Source organism: Danio rerio, chromosome 4 (assembly GCF_049306965.1).
Source record: "Danio rerio strain Tuebingen ecotype United States chromosome 4, GRCz12tu, whole genome shotgun sequence".
Lineage (NCBI taxonomy): Eukaryota > Metazoa > Chordata > Actinopteri > Cypriniformes > Danionidae > Danio > Danio rerio.
The window spans coordinates 31,407,563-31,430,611 of NC_133179.1; positions in this window are offsets into that span (position 1 = coordinate 31,407,563).

Sequence of the window (23,049 nt, forward strand, 5' to 3'; positions counted from 1 at the left end):
CAAGTTGGGGTAGATGTTTGCTGACTTAGTCACCTCTGCCCACCAAGATTCTGTTCTTTTTGTAGTCCTATTCTATTCAGTTTTTAATTGCAACCTAGTAATGTGTGGAAAGAGAAGCAATCGTAATTCTGTTTTAGAATAACTGTTTCTCATTTGGCCAGTGTTGTCCCTGTTTTTATTTTTATATTATGGTTTTGTCCATCATGCACTTCTACCACTTGCATCCAAACAGCAGCATACACACTGTAAACACTAGAGGGTGTAAGTTTGCATGAGAGTGCTCCCGTTGTTTACTGCTTTTGCACCTGGAATTGGTATAGCTTGTCAAATGGTCTCCTAATTCCTTCCTGCTGCAGGACACATAAGGCCTAGATGCATTTGCATCAAGTCAATTCAAATGTGTGAAAAATCCCATCACTTTCAACAATGCAGAGTTGTTCTGAAGACTTTCAGCCAGCAATCAAAACTTGATTAGCGTTCAAGAAAGGCTGAGTGTTAACGACTGTGGCAAAACCATAAGGCAAGTGCACCCTTATAATGGGTCCTGGCAAAGTACATGTCTCATATCTGCTCTTTCTAACAGCAGACAACAAGATGCGTGTGGCACTGCCTGCCAATGATTTCTCTTGCTGCTAAAGACTATGAACGGACAAGGTTTTAATCTGCTACTATTGTCACTATCGGTACCCTCACAAAGGCACTGACTTGGATGCTGTAATTGGTAAGTGCTATTTGTTGGGGTAGTTTCAAGTGACCTGTGCTACAAGAGAATGTTGTCTTTTGGAATTCAGAGTGGCATCTGCATGCCTTGCTTATTAAATTTCAATCTAAAGCACATTAAGATCACTTCAAACAGGAGCATTGATTTGTCCTTTGTTCATAAGTGCTTCTCTTTGGGGTAGTTTTAATAAGGACAAGAACAACAAGCAAGACTGAACCCATTTTGTATGGAATTGCATTGTTTACTATTACCTTTTTGTTCTTTGCTAATTTTACATCTTCTCGTCTTGATATTCCAACAAGTTGGAGTAACATGGGGACACTMSTTTGCATCTTCCTCATTTTTAATTTCTTTGCCCTTGTGAGAGAAAACCAGTTGACATCAACTCTAACTTTAGCATCTTTCTTTTAAGCAAAGTAGAAAGTGCTATCAAGTTGGGGTAGATGTTTGCTGACTTAGTCACCTCTGTCCACCACGATTCTGTTCCATTTGTACTCCTCTTCTATCCAATTTTAAATCCTGGATTTTCCTTTGTTGGTGAAGACTTTAAACAGACAAGATTTTAGTCTGCCACCATTGTCTCTATCGGTACCCTCACAAAAGCACTGACTTTGATGCTGTATTTGGTAAGTGCTATTTGTTGGGGTAGTTTCAAGTGACATGTGCTACAAGAGAGTGTTGTCTTTTGGAATTTACAGTGACATCTGCATCTAAAACACATTAAGATCACTTCAAACAGGAGCATTGATTTGTCCTTTGTTCATAAGTGCTTCTCTTTGGGGTAGTTTTAATAAGGACAAGAACAACAAGCAAGACTGAACCCATTTTGTATGGAATTGCATTGTTTACTATTACCTTTTTGTTCTTTGCTAATTTTACATCTTGTCGTCTTGATATTCCAACAAGTTGGAGTAACATGGGGACACTCCTTTGCATCTGCCTCATTTTTAATTGATAGAAACCAGTTGAGGTCAACTCTAACTTTAGCATCTTTCTTTTAAGCAAAGTAGAAAGTGCTATCAAGTTGGGGTAGATGTTTGCTGACTTAGTCACCTCTGCCCACCAAGATTCTGTTCTTTTTGTAGTCCTATTCTATTCAGTTTTTAATTGCAACCTAGTAATGTGTGGAAAGAGAAGCAATCGTAATTCTGTTTTAGAATAACTGTTTCTCATTTGGCCAGTGTTGTCCCTGTTTTTATTTTTATATTATGGTTTTGTCCATCATGCACTTCTACCACTTGCATCCAAACAGCAGCATACACACTGTAAACACTAGAGGGTGTAAGTTTGCATGAGAGTGCTCCCGTTGTTTACTGCTTTTGCACCTGGAATTGGTATAGCTTGTCAAATGGTCTCCTAATTCCTTCCTGCTGCAGGACACATAAGGCCTAGATGCATTTGCATCAAGTCAATTCAAATGTGTGAAAAATCCCATCACTTTCAACAATGCAGAGTTGTTCTGAAGACTTTCAGCCAGCAATCAAAACTTGATTAGCGTTCAAGAAAGGCTGAGTGTTAACGACTGTGGCAAAACCATAAGGCAAGTGCACCCTTATAATGGGTCCTGGCAAAATACATGTCTCATATCTGCTCTTTCTAACAGCAGACAACAAGATGCGTGTGTCACTGCCTGCCAATGATTTCTCTTGCTGCTAAAGACCATGAACGGACAAGGTTTTAATCTGCTACTATTGTCACTATCGGTACCCTCACAAAGGCACTGACTTGGATGCTGTAATTGGTAAGTGCTATTTGTTGGGGTAGTTTCAAGTGACCTGTGCTACAAGAGAATGTTGTCTTTTGGAATTCAGAGTGGCATCTGCATGCCTTGCTTATTGAATTTCAATCTAAAGCACATTAAGATCACTTCAAACAGGAGCATTGATTTGTCCTTTGTTCATAAGTGCTTCTCTTTGGGGTAGTTTTAATAAGGACAAGAACAACAAGCAAGACTGAACCCATTTTGTATGGAATTGCATTGTTTACTATTACCTTTTTGTTCTTTGCTAATTTTACATCTTCTCGTCTTGATATTCCAACAAGTTGGAGTAACATGGGGACACTCCTTTGCATCTTCCTCATTTTTAATTTCTTTGCCCTTGTGATAGAAAACCAGTTGACATCAACTCTAACTTTAGCATCTTTCTTTTAAGCAAAGTAGAAAGTGCTATCAAGTTGGGGTAGATGTTTGCTGACTTAGTCACCTCTGCCCACCAAGATTCCTTTCCATTTGTACTCCTCTTCTATCCAATTTTAAATCCTGGATTTTCCTTTGTTGGTGAAGACTTTAAACAGACAAGATTTTAGTCTGCCACCATTGTCTCTATCGGTACCCTCACAAAAGCACTGACTTTGATGCTGTATTTGGTAAGTGCTATTTGTTGGGGTAGTTTCAAGTGACCTGTGCTACAAGAGAGTGTTGTCTTTTGGAATTCAGAGTGGCATCTGCATGCCTTGCTTATTAAATTTCAATCTAAAGCACATTAAGATCACTTCAAACAGGAGCATTGATTTGTCCTTTGTTCATAAGTGCTTCTCTTTGGGGTAGTTTTAATAAGGACAAGAACAACAAGCAAGACTGAACCCATTTTGTATGGAATTGCATTGTTTACTATTACCTTTTTGTTCTTTGCTAATTTTACATCTTCTCGTCTTGATATTCCAACAAGTTGGAGTAACATGGGGACACTCCTTTGCATCTGCCTCATTTTTAATTGATAGAAACCAGTTGAGGTCAACTCTAACTTTAGCATCTTTCTTTTAAGCAAAGTAGAAAGTGCTATCAAGTTGGGGTAGATGTTTGCTGACTTAGTCACCTCTGTCCACCATGATTCTGTTCCATTTGTACTCCTCTTCTATCCAATTTTAAATCCTGGATTTTCCTTTGTTGGTGAAGACTTTAAACAGACAAGATTTTAGTCTGCCACCATTGTCTCTATCGGTACCCTCACAAAAGCACTGACTTTGATGCTGTATTTGGTAAGTGCTATTTGTTGGGGTAGTTTCAAGTGACATGTGCTACAAGAGAGTGTTGTCTTTTGGAATTTACAGTGACATCTGCATCTAAAGCACATTAAGATCACTTCAAACAGGAGCATTGATTTGTCCTTTGTTCATAAGTGCTTCTCTTTGGGGTAGTTTTAATAAGGACACGTACAACAAGCAAGACTGAACCCATTTTGTATGGAATTGCATTGTTTACTATTACCTTTTTGTTCTTTGCTAATTTTACATCTTCTCGTCTTGATATTCCAACAAGTTGGAGTAACATCGGGACACTCCTTTGCATCTGCCTCATTTTTAATTTCTTTGCCCTTGTGATAGAAAACCAGTTGACGTCAACTCTAACTTTAGCATCTTTCTTTTAAGCAGAGTAGAAAGTGCTATCAAGTTGGGGTAGATGTTTGCTGACTAAGTCACCTCTGTCCACCACGATTCTGTTCCATTTGTACTCCTCTTCTATCCAATTTTAAATCCTGGATTTTCCTTTGCTGGTGAAGACTTTAAACTGACAAGATTTTAGTCTGCCACCATTGTCTCTATCGGTACCCTCACAAAAGCACTGACTTTGATGCTGTATTTGGTAAGTGCTATTTGTTGGGGTAGTTTCAAGTGACCTGTACTACAAGAGAGTGTTGTCTTATGGAATTTACAGTGACATCTGCATCTAAAACACATTAAGATCACTTCAAACAGGAGCATTGATTTGTCCTTTGTTCATAAGTGCTTCTCTTTGGGGTAGTTTTAATAAGGACAAGAACAACAAGCAAGACTGAACCCATTTTGTAAGGAATTGCATTGTTTACTACTACCTTTTTGTTCTTTGCTAATTTTACATCTTCTCGTCTTGATATTCCAACAAGTTGGAGTAACATGGGAACACTCCTTTGCATCTGCCTCATTTTTAATTGATAGAAAAGCAGTTGACATCAACTCTAACTTTAGCATCTTTCTTTTAAGCAAAGTAGAAAGTGCTATCAAGTTGGGGTAGATGTTTGCTGACTTAGTCACCTCTGCCCACCAAGATTCTGTTCTTTTTGTAGTCCTATTCTATTCAATTTTTAATTGCAACCTAGTAATGTTTGGAAAGAGAGGCAATCGTAATTCTGTTTTAGAATAACTGTTTCTCATTTGGCCAGTGTTGTCCCTGTTTTTATTTTTATATTATGGTTTTGTCCATCATGCACTTCTACCACTTGCATCCAAACAGCAGCATACACACAGTAAACACTAGAGGGTGTGAGTTTGCATGAGAGTGCTCCCGTTGTTTACTGGTTTTGCACCTGGAATTGGTATAGCTTGTCAAATGGTCTCCTAATTCCTTCCTGCTGCAGGACACATAAAGCCTAGATGCATTTGCATCAAGTCAATTCAAATGTGTGAAAAATCCCATCACTTTCAACAATGCAGAGTTGTTCTGAAGACTTTCAGCCAGCAATCAAAACTTGATTAGCGTTCAAGAAAGGCTGAGTGTTAACGACTGTGGCAAAACCATAAGGCAAGTGCACCCTTATAATGGGTCCTGGCAAAGTACATGTCTCATATCTGCTCTTTCTAACAGCAGACAACAAGATGCGTGTGGCACTGCCTGCCAATGATTTCTCTTGCTGCTAAAGACTATGAACGGACAAGGTTTTAATCTGCTACCATTGTCACTATCGGTACCCTCACAAAGGCACTGACTTGGATGCTGTAATTGGTAAGTGCTATTTGTTGGGGTAGTTTCAAGTGACCTGTGCTACAAGAGAATGTTGTCTTTTGGAATTCAGAGTGGCATCTGCATGCCTTGCTTATTAAATTTCAATCTAAAGCACATTAAGATCACTTCAAACAGGAGCATTGATTTGTCCTTTGTTCATAAGTGCTTCTCTTTGGGGTAGTTTTAATAAGGACAAGAACAACAAGCAAGACTGAACCCATTTTGTATGGAATTGCATTGTTTACTATTACCTTTTTGTTCTTTGCTAATTTTACATCTTCTCGTCTTGATATTCCAACAAGTTGGAGTAACATGGGGACACTCCTTTGCATCTTCCTCATTTTTAATTTCTTTGCCCTTGTGATAGAAAACCAGTTGACATCAACTCTAACTTTAGCATCTTTCTTTTAAGCAAAGTAGAAAGTGCTATCAAGTTGGGGTAGATGTTTGCTGACTTAGTCACCTCTGTCCACCACGATTCTGTTCCATTTGTACTCCTCTTCTATCCAATTTTAAATCCTGGATTTTCCTTTGTTGGTGAAGACTTTAAACAGACAAGATTTTAGTCTGCCACCATTGTCTCTATCGGTACCCTCACAAAAGCACTGACTTTGATGCTGTATTTGGTAAGTGCTATTTGTTGGGGTAGTTTCAAGTGACATGTGCTACAAGAGAGTGTTGTCTTTTGGAATTTACAGTGACATCTGCATCTAAAACACATTAAGATCACTTCAAACAGGAGCATTGATTTGTCCTTTGTTCATAAGTGCTTCTCTTTGGGGTAGTTTTAATAAGGACAAGAACAACAAGCAAGACTGAACCCATTTTGTATGGAATTGCATTGTTTACTATTACCTTTTTGTTCTTTGCTAATTTTACATCTTGTCGTCTTGATATTCCAACAAGTTGGAGTAACATGGGGACACTTCTTTGCATCTGCCTCATTTTTAATTGATAGAAACCAGTTGAGGTCAACTCTAACTTTAGCATCTTTCTTTTAAGCAAAGTAGAAAGTGCTATCAAGTTGGGGTAGATGTTTGCTGACTTAGTCACCTCTGCCCACCAAGATTCTGTTCTTTTTGTAGTCCTATTCTATTCAGTTTTTAATTGCAACCTAGTAATGTGTGGAAAGAGAAGCAATCGTAATTCTGTTTTAGAATAACTGTTTCTCATTTGGCCAGTGTTGTCCCTGTTTTTATTTTTATATTATGGTTTTGTCCATCATGCACTTCTACCACTTGCATCCAAACAGCAGCATACACACTGTAAACACTAGAGGGTGTAAGTTTGCATGAGAGTGCTCCCGTTGTTTACTGCTTTTGCACCTGGAATTGGTATAGCTTGTCAAATGGTCTCCTAATTCCTTCCTGCTGCAGGACACATAAGGCCTAGATGCATTTGCATCAAGTCAATTCAAATGTGTGAAAAATCCCATCACTTTCAACAATGCAGAGTTGTTCTGAAGACTTTCAGCCAGCAATCAAAACTTGATTAGCGTTCAAGAAAGGCTGAGTGTTCACGACTGTGGCAAAACCATAAGGCAAGTGCACCCTTATAATGGGTCCTGGCAAAGTACATGTCTCATATCTGCTCTTTCTAACAGCAGACAACAAGATGCGTGTGGCACTGCCTGCCAATGATTTCTCTTGCTGCTAAAGACTATGAACGGACAAGGTTTTAATCTGCTACTATTGTCACTATCGGTACCCTCACAAAGGCACTGACTTGGATGCTGTATTTGGTAAGTGCTATTTGTTGGGGTAGTTTCAAGTGACATGTGCTACAAGAGAGTGTTGTCTTTTGGAATTTACAGTGACATCTGCATCTAAAACACATTAAGATCACTTCAAACAGGAGCATTGATTTGTCCTTTGTTCATAAGTGCTTCTCTTTGGGGTAGTTTTAATAAGGACAAGAACAAGCAAGACTGAACCCATTTTGTATGGAATTGCATTGTTTACTATTACCTTTTTGTTCTTTGCTAATTTTACATCTTGTCGTCTTGATATTCCAACAAGTTGGAGTAACATGGGGACACTCCTTTGCATCTGCCTCATTTTTAATTGATAGAAACCAGTTGAGGTCAACTCTAACTTTAGCATCTTTCTTTTAAGCAAAGTAGAAAGTGCTATCAAGTTGGGGTAGATGTTTGCTGACTTAGTCACCTCTGCCCACCAAGATTCTGTTCTTTTTGTAGTCCTATTCTATTCAGTTTTTAATTGCAACCTAGTAATGTGTGGAAAGAGAAGCAATCGTAATTCTGTTTTAGAATAACTGTTTCTCATTTGGCCAGTGTTGTCCCTGTTTTTATTTTTATATTATGGTTTTGTCCATCATGCACTTCTACCACTTGCATCCAAACAGCAGCATACACACTGTAAACACTAGAGGGTGTAAGTTTGCATGAGAGTGCTCCCGTTGTTTACTGCTTTTGCACCTGGAATTGGTATAGCTTGTCAAATGGTCTCCTAATTCCTTCCTGCTGCAGGACACATAAGGCCTAGATGCATTTGCATCAAGTCAATTCAAATGTGTGAAAAATCCCATCACTTTCAACAATGCAGAGTTGTTCTGAAGACTTTCAGCCAGCAATCAAAACTTGATTAGCGTTCAAGAAAGGCTGAGTGTTMACGACTGTGGCAAAACCATAAGGCAAGTGCACCCTTATAATGGGTCCTGGCAAAGTACATGTCTCATATCTGCTCTTTCTAACAGCAGACAACAAGATGCGTGTGGCACTGCCTGCCAATGATTTCTCTTGCTGCTAAAGACTATGAACGGACAAGGTTTTAATCTGCTACTATTGTCACTATCGGTACCCTCACAAAGGCACTGACTTGGATGCTGTAATTGGTAAGTGCTATTTGTTGGGGTAGTTTCAAGTGACCTGTGCTACAAGAGAATGTTGTCTTTTGGAATTCAGAGTGGCATCTGCATGCCTTGCTTATTAAATTTCAATCTAAAGCACATTAAKATCACTTYAAACAGGAGCATTGATTTGTCCTTTGTTCATAAGTGCTTCTCTTTGGGGTAGTTTTAATAAGGACAAGAACAACAAGCAAGACTGAACCCATTTTGTATGGAATTGCATTGTTTACTATTACCTTTTTGTTCTTTGCTAATTTTACATCTTCTCGTCTTGATATTCCAACAAGTTGGAGTAACATGGGGACACTCCTTTGCATCTTCCTCATTTTTAATTTCTTTGCCCTTGTGATAGAAAACCAGTTGACATCAACTCTAACTTTAGCATCTTTCTTTTAAGCAAAGTAGAAAGTGCTATCAAGTTGGGGTAGATGTTTGCTGACTTAGTCACCTCTGTCCACCAMGATTCYGTTCCATTTGTACTCCTCTTCTATCCAATTTTAAATCCTGGATTTTCCTTTGTTGGTGAAGACTTTAAACAGACAAGATTTTAGTCTGCCACCATTGTCTCTATCGGTACCCTCACAAAAGCACTGACTTTGATGCTGTATTTGGTAAGTGCTATTTGTTGGGGTAGTTTCAAGTGACATGTGCTACAAGAGAGTGTTGTCTTTTGGAATTTACAGTGACATCTGCATCTAAAACACATTAAGATCACTTCAAACAGGAGCATTGATTTGTCCTTTGTTCATAAGTGCTTCTCTTTGGGGTAGTTTTAATAAGGACAAGAACAACAAGCAAGACTGAACCCATTTTGTAWGGAATTGCATTGTTTACTACTACCTTTTTGTTCTTTGCTAATTTTACATCTTCTCGTCTTGATATTCCAACAAGTTGGAGTAACATGGGGACACTCCTTTGCATCTGCCTCATTTTTAATTGATAGAAASCAGTTGACRTCAACTCTAACTTTAGCATCTTTCTTTTAAGCAAAGTAGAAAGTGCTATCAAGTTGGGGTAGATGTTTGCTGACTTAGTCACCTCTGCCCACCAAGATTCTGTTCTTTTTGTAGTCCTATTCTATTCAATTTTTAATTGCAACCTRGTAATGTTTGGAAAGAGARGCAATCGTAATTCTGTTTTAGAATAACTGTTTCTCATTTGGCCAGTGTTGTCCCTGTTTTTATTTTTATATTATGGTTTTGTCCATCATGCACTTCTACCACTTGCATCCAAACAGCAGCATACACACAGTAAACACTAGAGGGTGTGAGTTTGCATGAGAGTGCTCCCGTTGTTTACTGGTTTTGCACCTGGAATTGGTATAGCTTGTCAAATGGTCTCCTAATTCCTTCCTGCTGCAGGACACATAAAGCCTAGATGCATTTGCATCAAGTCAATTCAAATGTGTGAAAAATCCCATCACTTTCAACAATGCAGAGTTGTTCTGAAGACTTTCAGCCAGCAATCAAAACTTGATTAGCGTTCAAGAAAGGCTGAGTGTTAACGACTGTGGCAAAACCATAAGGCAAGTGCACCCTTATAATGGGTCCTGGCAAARTACATGTCTCATATCTGCTCTTTCTAACAGCAGACAACAAGATGCGTGTGGCACTGCCTGCCAATGATTTCTCTTGCTGCTAAAGACTATGAACGGACAAGGTTTTAATCTGCTACYATTGTCACTATCGGTACCCTCACAAAGGCACTGACTTGGATGCTGTAATTGGTAAGTGCTATTTGTTGGGGTAGTTTCAAGTGACCTGTGCTACAAGAGAATGTTGTYTTTTGGAATTCAGAGTGGCATCTGCATGCCTTGCTTATTAAATTTCAATCTAAAGCACATTAAGATCACTTCAAACAGGAGCATTGATTTGTCCTTTGTTCATAAGTGCTTCTCTTTGGGGTAGTTTTAATAAGGACAAGAACAACAAGCAAGACTGAACCCATTTTGTATGGAATTGCATTGTTTACTATTACCTTTTTGTTCTTTGCTAATTTTACATCTTCTCGTCTTGATATTCCAACAAGTTGGAGTAACATGGGGACACTCCTTTGCATCTTCCTCATTTTTAATTTCTTTGCCCTTGTGATAGAAAACCAGTTGACATCAACTCTAACTTTAGCATCTTTCTTTTAAGCAAAGTAGAAAGTGCTATCAGATGTTTGCTGACTTAGTCACCTCTGTCCACCACGATTCTGTTCCATTTGTACTCCTCTTCTATCCAATTTTAAATCCTGGATTTTCCTTTGTTGGTGAAGACTTTAAACAGACAAGATTTTAGTCTGCCACCATTGTCTCTATCGGTACCCTCACAAAAGCACTGACTTTGATGCTGTATTTGGTAAGTGCTATTTGTTGGGGTAGTTTCAAGTGACATGTGCTACAAGAGAGTGTTGTCTTTTGGAATTTACAGTGACATCTGCATCTAAAACACATTAAGATCACTTCAAACAGGAGCATTGATTTGTCCTTTGTTCATAAGTGCTTCTCTTTGGGGTAGTTTTAATAAGGACAAGAACAACAAGCAAGACTGAACCCATTTTGTATGGAATTGCATTGTTTACTATTACCTTTTTGTTCTTTGCTAATTTTACATCTTGTCGTCTTGATATTCCAACAAGTTGGAGTAACATGGGGACACTCCTTTGCATCTGCCTCATTTTTAATTGATAGAAACCAGTTGAGGTCAACTCTAACTTTAGCATCTTTCTTTTAAGCAAAGTAGAAAGTGCTATCAAGTTGGGGTAGATGTTTGCTGACTTAGTCACCTCTGCCCACCAAGATTCTGTTCTTTTTGTAGTCCTATTCTATTCAGTTTTTAATTGCAACCTAGTAATGTGTGGAAAGAGAAGCAATCGTAATTCTGTTTTAGAATAACTGTTTCTCATTTGGCCAGTGTTGTCCCTGTTTTTATTTTTATATTATGGTTTTGTCCATCATGCACTTCTACCACTTGCATCCAAACAGCAGCATACACACTGTAAACACTAGAGGGTGTAAGTTTGCATGAGAGTGCTCCCGTTGTTTACTGCTTTTGCACCTGGAATTGGTATAGCTTGTCAAATGGTCTCCTAATTCCTTCCTGCTGCAGGACACATAARGCCTAGATGCATTTGCATCAAGTCAATTCAAATGTGTGAAAAATCCCATCACTTTCAACAATGCAGAGTTGTTCTGAAGACTTTCAGCCAGCAATCAAAACTTGATTAGCGTTCAAGAAAGGCTGAGTGTTMACGACTGTGGCAAAACCATAAGGCAAGTGCACCCTTATAATGGGTCCTGGCAAAGTACATGTCTCATATCTGCTCTTTCTAACAGCAGACAACAAGATGCGTGTGGCACTGCCTGCCAATGATTTCTCTTGCTGCTAAAGACTATGAACGGACAAGGTTTTAATCTGCTACTATTGTCACTATCGGTACCCTCACAAAGGCACTGACTTGGATGCTGTAATTGGTAAGTGCTATTTGTTGGGGTAGTTTCAAGTGACCTGTGCTACAAGAGAATGTTGTCTTTTGGAATTCAGAGTGGCATCTGCATGCCTTGCTTATTAAATTTCAATCTAAAGCACATTAAKATCACTTYAAACAGGAGCATTGATTTGTCCTTTGTTCATAAGTGCTTCTCTTTGGGGTAGTTTTAATAAGGACAAGAACAACAAGCAAGACTGAACCCATTTTGTATGGAATTGCATTGTTTACTATTACCTTTTTGTTCTTTGCTAATTTTACATCTTCTCGTCTTGATATTCCAACAAGTTGGAGTAACATGGGGACACTCCTTTGCATCTTCCTCATTTTTAATTTCTTTGCCCTTGTGAKAGAAAACCAGTTGACATCAACTCTAACTTTAGCATCTTTCTTTTAAGCAAAGTAGAAAGTGCTATCAAGTTGGGGTAGATGTTTGCTGACTTAGTCACCTCTGTCCACCACGATTCTGTTCCATTTGTACTCCTCTTCTATCCAATTTTAAATCCTGGATTTTCCTTTGTTGGTGAAGACTTTAAACAGACAAGATTTTAGTCTGCCACCATTGTCTCTATCGGTACCCTCACAAAAGCACTGACTTTGATGCTGTATTTGGTAAGTGCTATTTGTTGGGGTAGTTTCAAGTGACATGTGCTACAAGAGAGTGTTGTCTTTTGGAATTTACAGTGACATCTGCATCTAAAACACATTAAGATCACTTCAAACAGGAGCATTGATTTGTCCTTTGTTCATAAGTGCTTCTCTTTGGGGTAGTTTTAATAAGGACAAGAACAACAAGCAAGACTGAACCCATTTTGTAWGGAATTGCATTGTTTACTAYTACCTTTTTGTTCTTTGCTAATTTTACATCTTSTCGTCTTGATATTCCAACAAGTTGGAGTAACATGGGGACACTCCTTTGCATCTGCCTCATTTTTAATTGATAGAAASCAGTTGASRTCAACTCTAACTTTAGCATCTTTCTTTTAAGCAAAGTAGAAAGTGCTATCAAGTTGGGGTAGATGTTTGCTGACTTAGTCACCTCTGCCCACCAAGATTCTGTTCTTTTTGTAGTCCTATTCTATTCARTTTTTAATTGCAACCTRGTAATGTKTGGAAAGAGARGCAATCGTAATTCTGTTTTAGAATAACTGTTTCTCATTTGGCCAGTGTTGTCCCTGTTTTTATTTTTATATTATGGTTTTGTCCATCATGCACTTCTACCACTTGCATCCAAACAGCAGCATACACACWGTAAACACTAGAGGGTGTRAGTTTGCATGAGAGTGCTCCCGTTGTTTACTGSTTTTGCACCTGGAATTGGTATAGCTTGTCAAATGGTCTCCTAATTCCTTCCTGCTGCAGGACACATAARGCCTAGATGCATTTGCATCAAGTCAATTCAAATGTGTGAAAAATCCCATCACTTTCAACAATGCAGAGTTGTTCTGAAGACTTTCAGCCAGCAATCAAAACTTGATTAGCGTTCAAGAAAGGCTGAGTGTTAACGACTGTGGCAAAACCATAAGGCAAGTGCACCCTTATAATGGGTCCTGGCAAAGTACATGTCTCATATCTGCTCTTTCTAACAGCAGACAACAAGATGCGTGTGGCACTGCCTGCCAATGATTTCTCTTGCTGCTAAAGACTATGAACGGACAAGGTTTTAATCTGCTACYATTGTCACTATCGGTACCCTCACAAAGGCACTGACTTGGATGCTGTAATTGGTAAGTGCTATTTGTTGGGGTAGTTTCAAGTGACCTGTGCTACAAGAGAATGTTGTYTTTTGGAATTCAGAGTGGCATCTGCATGCCTTGCTTATTRAATTTCAATCTAAAGCACATTAAGATCACTTCAAACAGGAGCATTGATTTGTCCTTTGTTCATAAGTGCTTCTCTTTGGGGTAGTTTTAATAAGGACAAGAACAACAAGCAAGACTGAACCCATTTTGTATGGAATTGCATTGTTTACTATTACCTTTTTGTTCTTTGCTAATTTTACATCTTCTCGTCTTGATATTCCAACAAGTTGGAGTAACATGGGGACACTCCTTTGCATCTTCCTCATTTTTAATTTCTTTGCCCTTGTGATAGAAAACCAGTTGACATCAACTCTAACTTTAGCATCTTTCTTTTAAGCAAAGTAGAAAGTGCTATCAGATGTTTGCTGACTTAGTCACCTCTGTCCACCACGATTCTGTTCCATTTGTACTCCTCTTCTATCCAATTTTAAATCCTGGATTTTCCTTTGTTGGTGAAGACTTTAAACAGACAAGATTTTAGTCTGCCACCATTGTCTCTATCGGTACCCTCACAAAAGCACTGACTTTGATGCTGTATTTGGTAAGTGCTATTTGTTGGGGTAGTTTCAAGTGACATGTGCTACAAGAGAGTGTTGTCTTTTGGAATTTACAGTGACATCTGCATCTAAAACACATTAAGATCACTTCAAACAGGAGCATTGATTTGTCCTTTGTTCATAAGTGCTTCTCTTTGGGGTAGTTTTAATAAGGACAAGAACAAGCAAGACTGAACCCATTTTGTATGGAATTGCATTGTTTACTATTACCTTTTTGTTCTTTGCTAATTTTACATCTTGTCGTCTTGATATTCCAACAAGTTGGAGTAACATGGGGACACTCCTTTGCATCTGCCTCATTTTTAATTGATAGAAACCAGTTGAGGTCAACTCTAACTTTAGCATCTTTCTTTTAAGCAAAGTAGAAAGTGCTATCAAGTTGGGGTAGATGTTTGCTGACTTAGTCACCTCTGCCCACCAAGATTCTGTTCTTTTTGTAGTCCTATTCTATTCAGTTTTTAATTGCAACCTAGTAATGTGTGGAAAGAGAAGCAATCGTAATTCTGTTTTARAATAACTGTTTCTCATTTGGCCAGTGTTGTCCCTGTTTTTATTTTTATATTATGGTTTTGTCCATCATGCACTTCTACCACTTGCATCCAAACAGCAGCATACACACTGTAAACACTAGAGGGTGTAAGTTTGCATGAGAGTGCTCCCGTTGTTTACTGCTTTTGCACCTGGAATTGGTATAGCTTGTCAAATGGTCTCCTAATTCCTTCCTGCTGCAGGACACATAAGGCCTAGATGCATTTGCATCAAGTCAATTCAAATGTGTGAAAAATCCCATCACTTTCAACAATGCAGAGTTGTTCTGAAGACTTTCAGCCAGCAATCAAAACTTGATTAGCGTTCAAGAAAGGCTGAGTGTTMACGACTGTGGCAAAACCATAAGGCAAGTGCACCCTTATAATGGGTCCTGGCAAAATACATGTCTCATATCTGCTCTTTCTAACAGCAGACAACAAGATGCGTGTGTCACTGCCTGCCAATGATTTCTCTTGCTGCTAAAGACCATGAACGGACAAGGTTTTAATCTGCTACTATTGTCACTATCGGTACCCTCACAAAGGCACTGACTTGGATGCTGTAATTGGTAAGTGCTATTTGTTGGGGTAGTTTCAAGTGACCTGTGCTACAAGAGAATGTTGTCTTTTGGAATTCAGAGTGGCATCTGCATGCCTTGCTTATTGAATTTCAATCTAAAGCACATTAAGATCACTTCAAACAGGAGCATTGATTTGTCCTTTGTTCATAAGTGCTTCTCTTTGGGGTAGTTTTAATAAGGACAAGAACAACAAGCAAGACTGAACCCATTTTGTATGGAATTGCATTGTTTACTATTACCTTTTTGTTCTTTGCTAATTTTACATCTTGTCGTCTTGATATTCCAACAAGTTGGAGTAACATGGGGACACTCCTTTGCATCTGCCTCATTTTTAATTGATAGAAACCAGTTGAGGTCAACTCTAACTTTAGCATCTTTCTTTTAAGCAAAGTAGAAAGTGCTATCAAGTTGGGGTAGATGTTTGCTGACTTAGTCACCTCTGCCCACCAAGATTCTGTTCTTTTTGTAGTCCTATTCTATTCAGTTTTTAATTGCAACCTAGTAATGTGTGGAAAGAGAAGCAATCGTAATTCTGTTTTAGAATAACTGTTTCTCATTTGGCCAGTGTTGTCCCTGTTTTTATTTTTATATTATGGTTTTGTCCATCATGCACTTCTACCACTTGCATCCAAACAGCAGCATACACACTGTAAACACTAGAGGGTGTAAGTTTGCATGAGAGTGCTCCCGTTGTTTACTGCTTTTGCACCTGGAATTGGTATAGCTTGTCAAATGGTCTCCTAATTCCTTCCTGCTGCAGGACACATAAGGCCTAGATGCATTTGCATCAAGTCAATTCAAATGTGTGAAAAATCCCATCACTTTCAACAATGCAGAGTTGTTCTGAAGACTTTCAGCCAGCAATCAAAACTTGATTAGCGTTCAAGAAAGGCTGAGTGTTCACGACTGTGGCAAAACCATAAGGCAAGTGCACCCTTATAATGGGTCCTGGCAAAGTACATGTCTCATATCTGCTCTTTCTAACAGCAGACAACAAGATGCGTGTGGCACTGCCTGCCAATGATTTCTCTTGCTGCTAAAGACTATGAACGGACAAGGTTTTAATCTGCTACTATTGTCACTATCGGTACCCTCACAAAGGCACTGACTTGGATGCTGTAATTGGTAAGTGCTATTTGTTGGGGTAGTTTCAAGTGACCTGTGCTACAAGAGAATGTTGTCTTTTGGAATTCAGAGTGGCATCTGCATGCCTTGCTTATTAAATTTCAATCTAAAGCACATTAATATCACTTTAAACAGGAGCATTGATTTGTCCTTTGTTCATAAGTGCTTCTCTTTGGGGTAGTTTTAATAAGGACAAGAACAACAAGCAAGACTGAACCCATTTTGTATGGAATTGCATTGTTTACTATTACCTTTTTGTTCTTTGCTAATTTTACATCTTCTCGTCTTGATATTCCAACAAGTTGGAGTAACATGGGGACACTCCTTTGCATCTTCCTCATTTTTAATTTCTTTGCCCTTGTGATAGAAAACCAGTTGACATCAACTCTAACTTTAGCATCTTTCTTTTAAGCAAAGTAGAAAGTGCTATCAAGTTGGGGTAGATGTTTGCTGACTTAGTCACCTCTGTCCACCACGATTCTGTTCCATTTGTACTCCTCTTCTATCCAATTTTAAATCCTGGATTTTCCTTTGTTGGTGAAGACTTTAAACAGACAAGATTTTAGTCTGCCACCATTGTCTCTATCGGTACCCTCACAAAAGCACTGACTTTGATGCTGTATTTGGTAAGTGCTATTTGTTGGGGTAGTTTCAAGTGACATGTGCTACAAGAGAGTGTTGTCTTTTGGAATTTACAGTGACATCTGCATCTAAAACACATTAAGATCACTTCAAACAGGAGCATTGATTTGTCCTTTGTTCATAAGTGCTTCTCTTTGGGGTAGTTTTAATAAGGACAAGAACAACAAGCAAGACTGAACCCATTTTGTAAGGAATTGCATTGTTTACTACTACCTTTTTGTTCTTTGCTAATTTTACATCTTCTCGTCTTGATATTCCAACAAGTTGGAGTAACATGGGGACACTCCTTTGCATCTGCCTCATTTTTAATTGATAGAAAAGCAGTTGACATCAACTCTAACTTTAGCATCTTTCTTTTAAGCAAAGTAGAAAGTGCTATCAAGTTGGGGTAGATGTTTGCTGACTTAGTCACCTCTGCCCACCAAGATTCTGTTCTTTTTGTAGTCCTATTCTATTCAATTTTTAATTGCAACCTGGTAATGTTTGGAAAGAGAGGCAATCGTAATTCTGTTTTAGAATAACTGTTTCTCATTTGGCCAGTGTTGTCCCTGTTTTTATTTTTATATTATGGTTTTGTCCATCATGCACTTCTACCACTTGCATCCAAACAGCAGCATACACACAGTAAACACTAGAGGGTGTGAGTTTGCATGAGAGTGCTCCCGTTGTTTACTGGTTTTGCACCTGGAATTGGTATAGCTTGTCAAATGGTCTCCTAATTCCTTCCTGCTGCAGGACACATAAAGCCTAGATGCATTTGCATCAAGTCAATTCAAATGTGTGAAAAATCCCATCACTTTCAACAATGCAGAGTTGTTCTGAAGACTTTCAGCCAGCAATCAAAACTTGATTAGCGTTCAAGAAAGGCTGAGTGTTAACGACTGTGGCAAAACCATAAGGCAAGTGCACCCTTATAATGGGTCCTGGCAAAGTACATGTCTCATATCTGCTCTTTCTAACAGCAGACAACAAGATGCGTGTGGCACTGCCTGCCAATGATTTCTCTTGCTGCTAAAGACTATGAACGGACAAGGTTTTAATCTGCTACCATTGTCACTATCGGTACCCTCACAAAGGCACTGACTTGGATGCTGTAATTGGTAAGTGCTATTTGTTGGGGTAGTTTCAAGTGACCTGTGCTACAAGAGAATGTTGTYTTTTGGAATTCAGAGTGGCATCTGCATGCCTTGCTTATTAAATTTCAATCTAAAGCACATTAAKATCACTTCAAACAGGAGCATTGATTTGTCCTTTGTTCATAAGTGCTTCTCTTTGGGGTAGTTTTAATAAGGACAAGAACAACAAGCAAGACTGAACCCATTTTGTATGGAATTGCATTGTTTACTATTACCTTTTTGTTCTTTGCTAATTTTACATCTTCTCGTCTTGATATTCCAACAAGTTGGAGTAACATGGGGACACTCCTTTGCATCTTCCTCATTTTTAATTTCTTTGCCCTTGTGATAGAAAACCAGTTGACATCAACTCTAACTTTAGCATCTTTCTTTTAAGCAAAGTAGAAAGTGCTATCAAGTTGGGGTAGATGTTTGCTGACTTAGTCACCTCTGTCCACCACGATTCTGTTCCATTTGTACTCCTCTTCTATCCAATTTTAAATCCTGGATTTTCCTTTGTTGGTGAAGACTTTAAACAGACAAGATTTTAGTCTGCCACCATTGTCTCTATCGGTACCCTCACAAAAGCACTGACTTTGATGCTGTATTTGGTAAGTGCTATTTGTTGGGGTAGTTTCAAGTGACATGTGCTACAAGAGAGTGTTGTCTTTTGGAATTTACAGTGACATCTGCATCTAAAACACATTAAGATCACTTCAAACAGGAGCATTGATTTGTCCTTTGTTCATAAGTGCTTCTCTTTGGGGTAGTTTTAATAAGGACAAGAACAACAAGCAAGACTGAACCCATTTTGTATGGAATTGCATTGTTTACTATTACCTTTTTGTTCTTTGCTAATTTTACATCTTGTCGTCTTGATATTCCAACAAGTTGGAGTAACATGGGGACACTCCTTTGCATCTGCCTCATTTTTAATTGATAGAAACCAGTTGAGGTCAACTCTAACTTTAGCATCTTTCTTTTAAGCAAAGTAGAAAGTGCTATCAAGTTGGGGTAGATGTTTGCTGACTTAGTCACCTCTGCCCACCAAGATTCTGTTCTTTTTGTAGTCCTATTCTATTCAGTTTTTAATTGCAACCTAGTAATGTGTGGAAAGAGAAGCAATCGTAATTCTGTTTTAGAATAACTGTTTCTCATTTGGCCAGTGTTGTCCCTGTTTTTATTTTTATATTATGGTTTTGTCCATCATGCACTTCTACCACTTGCATCCAAACAGCAGCATACACACTGTAAACACTAGAGGGTGTAAGTTTGCATGAGAGTGCTCCCGTTGTTTACTGCTTTTGCACCTGGAATTGGTATAGCTTGTCAAATGGTCTCCTAATTCCTTCCTGCTGCAGGACACATAAGGCCTAGATGCATTTGCATCAAGTCAATTCAAATGTGTGAAAAATCCCATCACTTTCAACAATGCAGAGTTGTTCTGAAGACTTTCAGCCAGCAATCAAAACTTGATTAGCGTTCAAGAAAGGCTGAGTGTTMACGACTGTGGCAAAACCATAAGGCAAGTGCACCCTTATAATGGGTCCTGGCAAAGTACATGTCTCATATCTGCTCTTTCTAACAGCAGACAACAAGATGCGTGTGGCACTGCCTGCCAATGATTTCTCTTGCTGCTAAAGACTATGAACGGACAAGGTTTTAATCTGCTACTATTGTCACTATCGGTACCCTCACAAAGGCACTGACTTGGATGCTGTAATTGGTAAGTGCTATTTGTTGGGGTAGTTTCAAGTGACCTGTGCTACAAGAGAATGTTGTCTTTTGGAATTCAGAGTGGCATCTGCATGCCTTGCTTATTAAATTTCAATCTAAAGCACATTAATATCACTTTAAACAGGAGCATTGATTTGTCCTTTGTTCATAAGTGCTTCTCTTTGGGGTAGTTTTAATAAGGACAAGAACAACAAGCAAGACTGAACCCATTTTGTATGGAATTGCATTGTTTACTATTACCTTTTTGTTCTTTGCTAATTTTACATCTTCTCGTCTTGATATTCCAACAAGTTGGAGTAACATGGGGACACTCCTTTGCATCTTCCTCATTTTTAATTTCTTTGCCCTTGTGATAGAAAACCAGTTGACATCAACTCTAACTTTAGCATCTTTCTTTTAAGCAAAGTAGAAAGTGCTATCAAGTTGGGGTAGATGTTTGCTGACTTAGTCACCTCTGTCCACCACGATTCTGTTCCATTTGTACTCCTCTTCTATCCAATTTTAAATCCTGGATTTTCCTTTGTTGGTGAAGACTTTAAACAGACAAGATTTTAGTCTGCCACCATTGTCTCTATCGGTACCCTCACAAAAGCACTGACTTTGATGCTGTATTTGGTAAGTGCTATTTGTTGGGGTAGTTTCAAGTGACATGTGCTACAAGAGAGTGTTGTCTTTTGGAATTTACAGTGACATCTGCATCTAAAACACATTAAGATCACTTCAAACAGGAGCATTGATTTGTCCTTTGTTCATAAGTGCTTCTCTTTGGGGTAGTTTTAATAAGGACAAGAACAACAAGCAAGACTGAACCCATTTTGTAAGGAATTGCATTGTTTACTACTACCTTTTTGTTCTTTGCTAATTTTACATCTTCTCGTCTTGATATTCCAACAAGTTGGAGTAACATGGGGACACTCCTTTGCATCTGCCTCATTTTTAATTGATAGAAAAGCAGTTGACATCAACTCTAACTTTAGCATCTTTCTTTTAAGCAAAGTAGAAAGTGCTATCAAGTTGGGGTAGATGTTTGCTGACTTAGTCACCTCTGCCCACCAAGATTCTGTTCTTTTTGTAGTCCTATTCTATTCAATTTTTAATTGCAACCTGGTAATGTTTGGAAAGAGAGGCAATCGTAATTCTGTTTTAGAATAACTGTTTCTCATTTGGCCAGTGTTGTCCCTGTTTTTATTTTTATATTATGGTTTTGTCCATCATGCACTTCTACCACTTGCATCCAAACAGCAGCATACACACAGTAAACACTAGAGGGTGTGAGTTTGCATGAGAGTGCTCCCGTTGTTTACTGGTTTTGCACCTGGAATTGGTATAGCTTGTCAAATGGTCTCCTAATTCCTTCCTGCTGCAGGACACATAAAGCCTAGATGCATTTGCATCAAGTCAATTCAAATGTGTGAAAAATCCCATCACTTTCAACAATGCAGAGTTGTTCTGAAGACTTTCAGCCAGCAATCAAAACTTGATTAGCGTTCAAGAAAGGCTGAGTGTTAACGACTGTGGCAAAACCATAAGGCAAGTGCACCCTTATAATGGGTCCTGGCAAAGTACATGTCTCATATCTGCTCTTTCTAACAGCAGACAACAAGATGCGTGTGGCACTGCCTGCCAATGATTTCTCTTGCTGCTAAAGACTATGAACGGACAAGGTTTTAATCTGCTACCATTGTCACTATCGGTACCCTCACAAAGGCACTGACTTGGATGCTGTAATTGGTAAGTGCTATTTGTTGGGGTAGTTTCAAGTGACCTGTGCTACAAGAGAATGTTGTYTTTTGGAATTCAGAGTGGCATCTGCATGCCTTGCTTATTAAATTTCAATCTAAAGCACATTAAGATCACTTCAAACAGGAGCATTGATTTGTCCTTTGTTCATAAGTGCTTCTCTTTGGGGTAGTTTTAATAAGGACAAGAACAACAAGCAAGACTGAACCCATTTTGTATGGAATTGCATTGTTTACTATTACCTTTTTGTTCTTTGCTAATTTTACATCTTCTCGTCTTGATATTCCAACAAGTTGGAGTAACATGGGGACACTCCTTTGCATCTTCCTCATTTTTAATTTCTTTGCCCTTGTGATAGAAAACCAGTTGACATCAACTCTAACTTTAGCATCTTTCTTTTAAGCAAAGTAGAAAGTGCTATCAAGTTGGGGTAGATGTTTGCTGACTTAGTCACCTCTGTCCACCACGATTCTGTTCCATTTGTACTCCTCTTCTATCCAATTTTAAATCCTGGATTTTCCTTTGTTGGTGAAGACTTTAAACAGACAAGATTTTAGTCTGCCACCATTGTCTCTATCGGTACCCTCACAAAAGCACTGACTTTGATGCTGTATTTGGTAAGTGCTATTTGTTGGGGTAGTTTCAAGTGACATGTGCTACAAGAGAGTGTTGTCTTTTGGAATTTACAGTGACATCTGCATCTAAAACACATTAAGATCACTTCAAACAGGAGCATTGATTTGTCCTTTGTTCATAAGTGCTTCTCTTTGGGGTAGTTTTAATAAGGACAAGAACAACAAGCAAGACTGAACCCATTTTGTATGGAATTGCATTGTTTACTATTACCTTTTTGTTCTTTGCTAATTTTACATCTTGTCGTCTTGATATTCCAACAAGTTGGAGTAACATGGGGACACTCCTTTGCATCTGCCTCATTTTTAATTGATAGAAACCAGTTGAGGTCAACTCTAACTTTAGCATCTTTCTTTTAAGCAAAGTAGAAAGTGCTATCAAGTTGGGGTAGATGTTTGCTGACTTAGTCACCTCTGCCCACCAAGATTCTGTTCTTTTTGTAGTCCTATTCTATTCAGTTTTTAATTGCAACCTAGTAATGTGTGGAAAGAGAAGCAATCGTAATTCTGTTTTAGAATAACTGTTTCTCATTTGGCCAGTGTTGTCCCTGTTTTTATTTTTATATTATGGTTTTGTCCATCATGCACTTCTACCACTTGCATCCAAACAGCAGCATACACACTGTAAACACTAGAGGGTGTAAGTTTGCATGAGAGTGCTCCCGTTGTTTACTGCTTTTGCACCTGGAATTGGTATAGCTTGTCAAATGGTCTCCTAATTCCTTCCTGCTGCAGGACACATAAGGCCTAGATGCATTTGCATCAAGTCAATTCAAATGTGTGAAAAATCCCATCACTTTCAACAATGCAGAGTTGTTCTGAAGACTTTCAG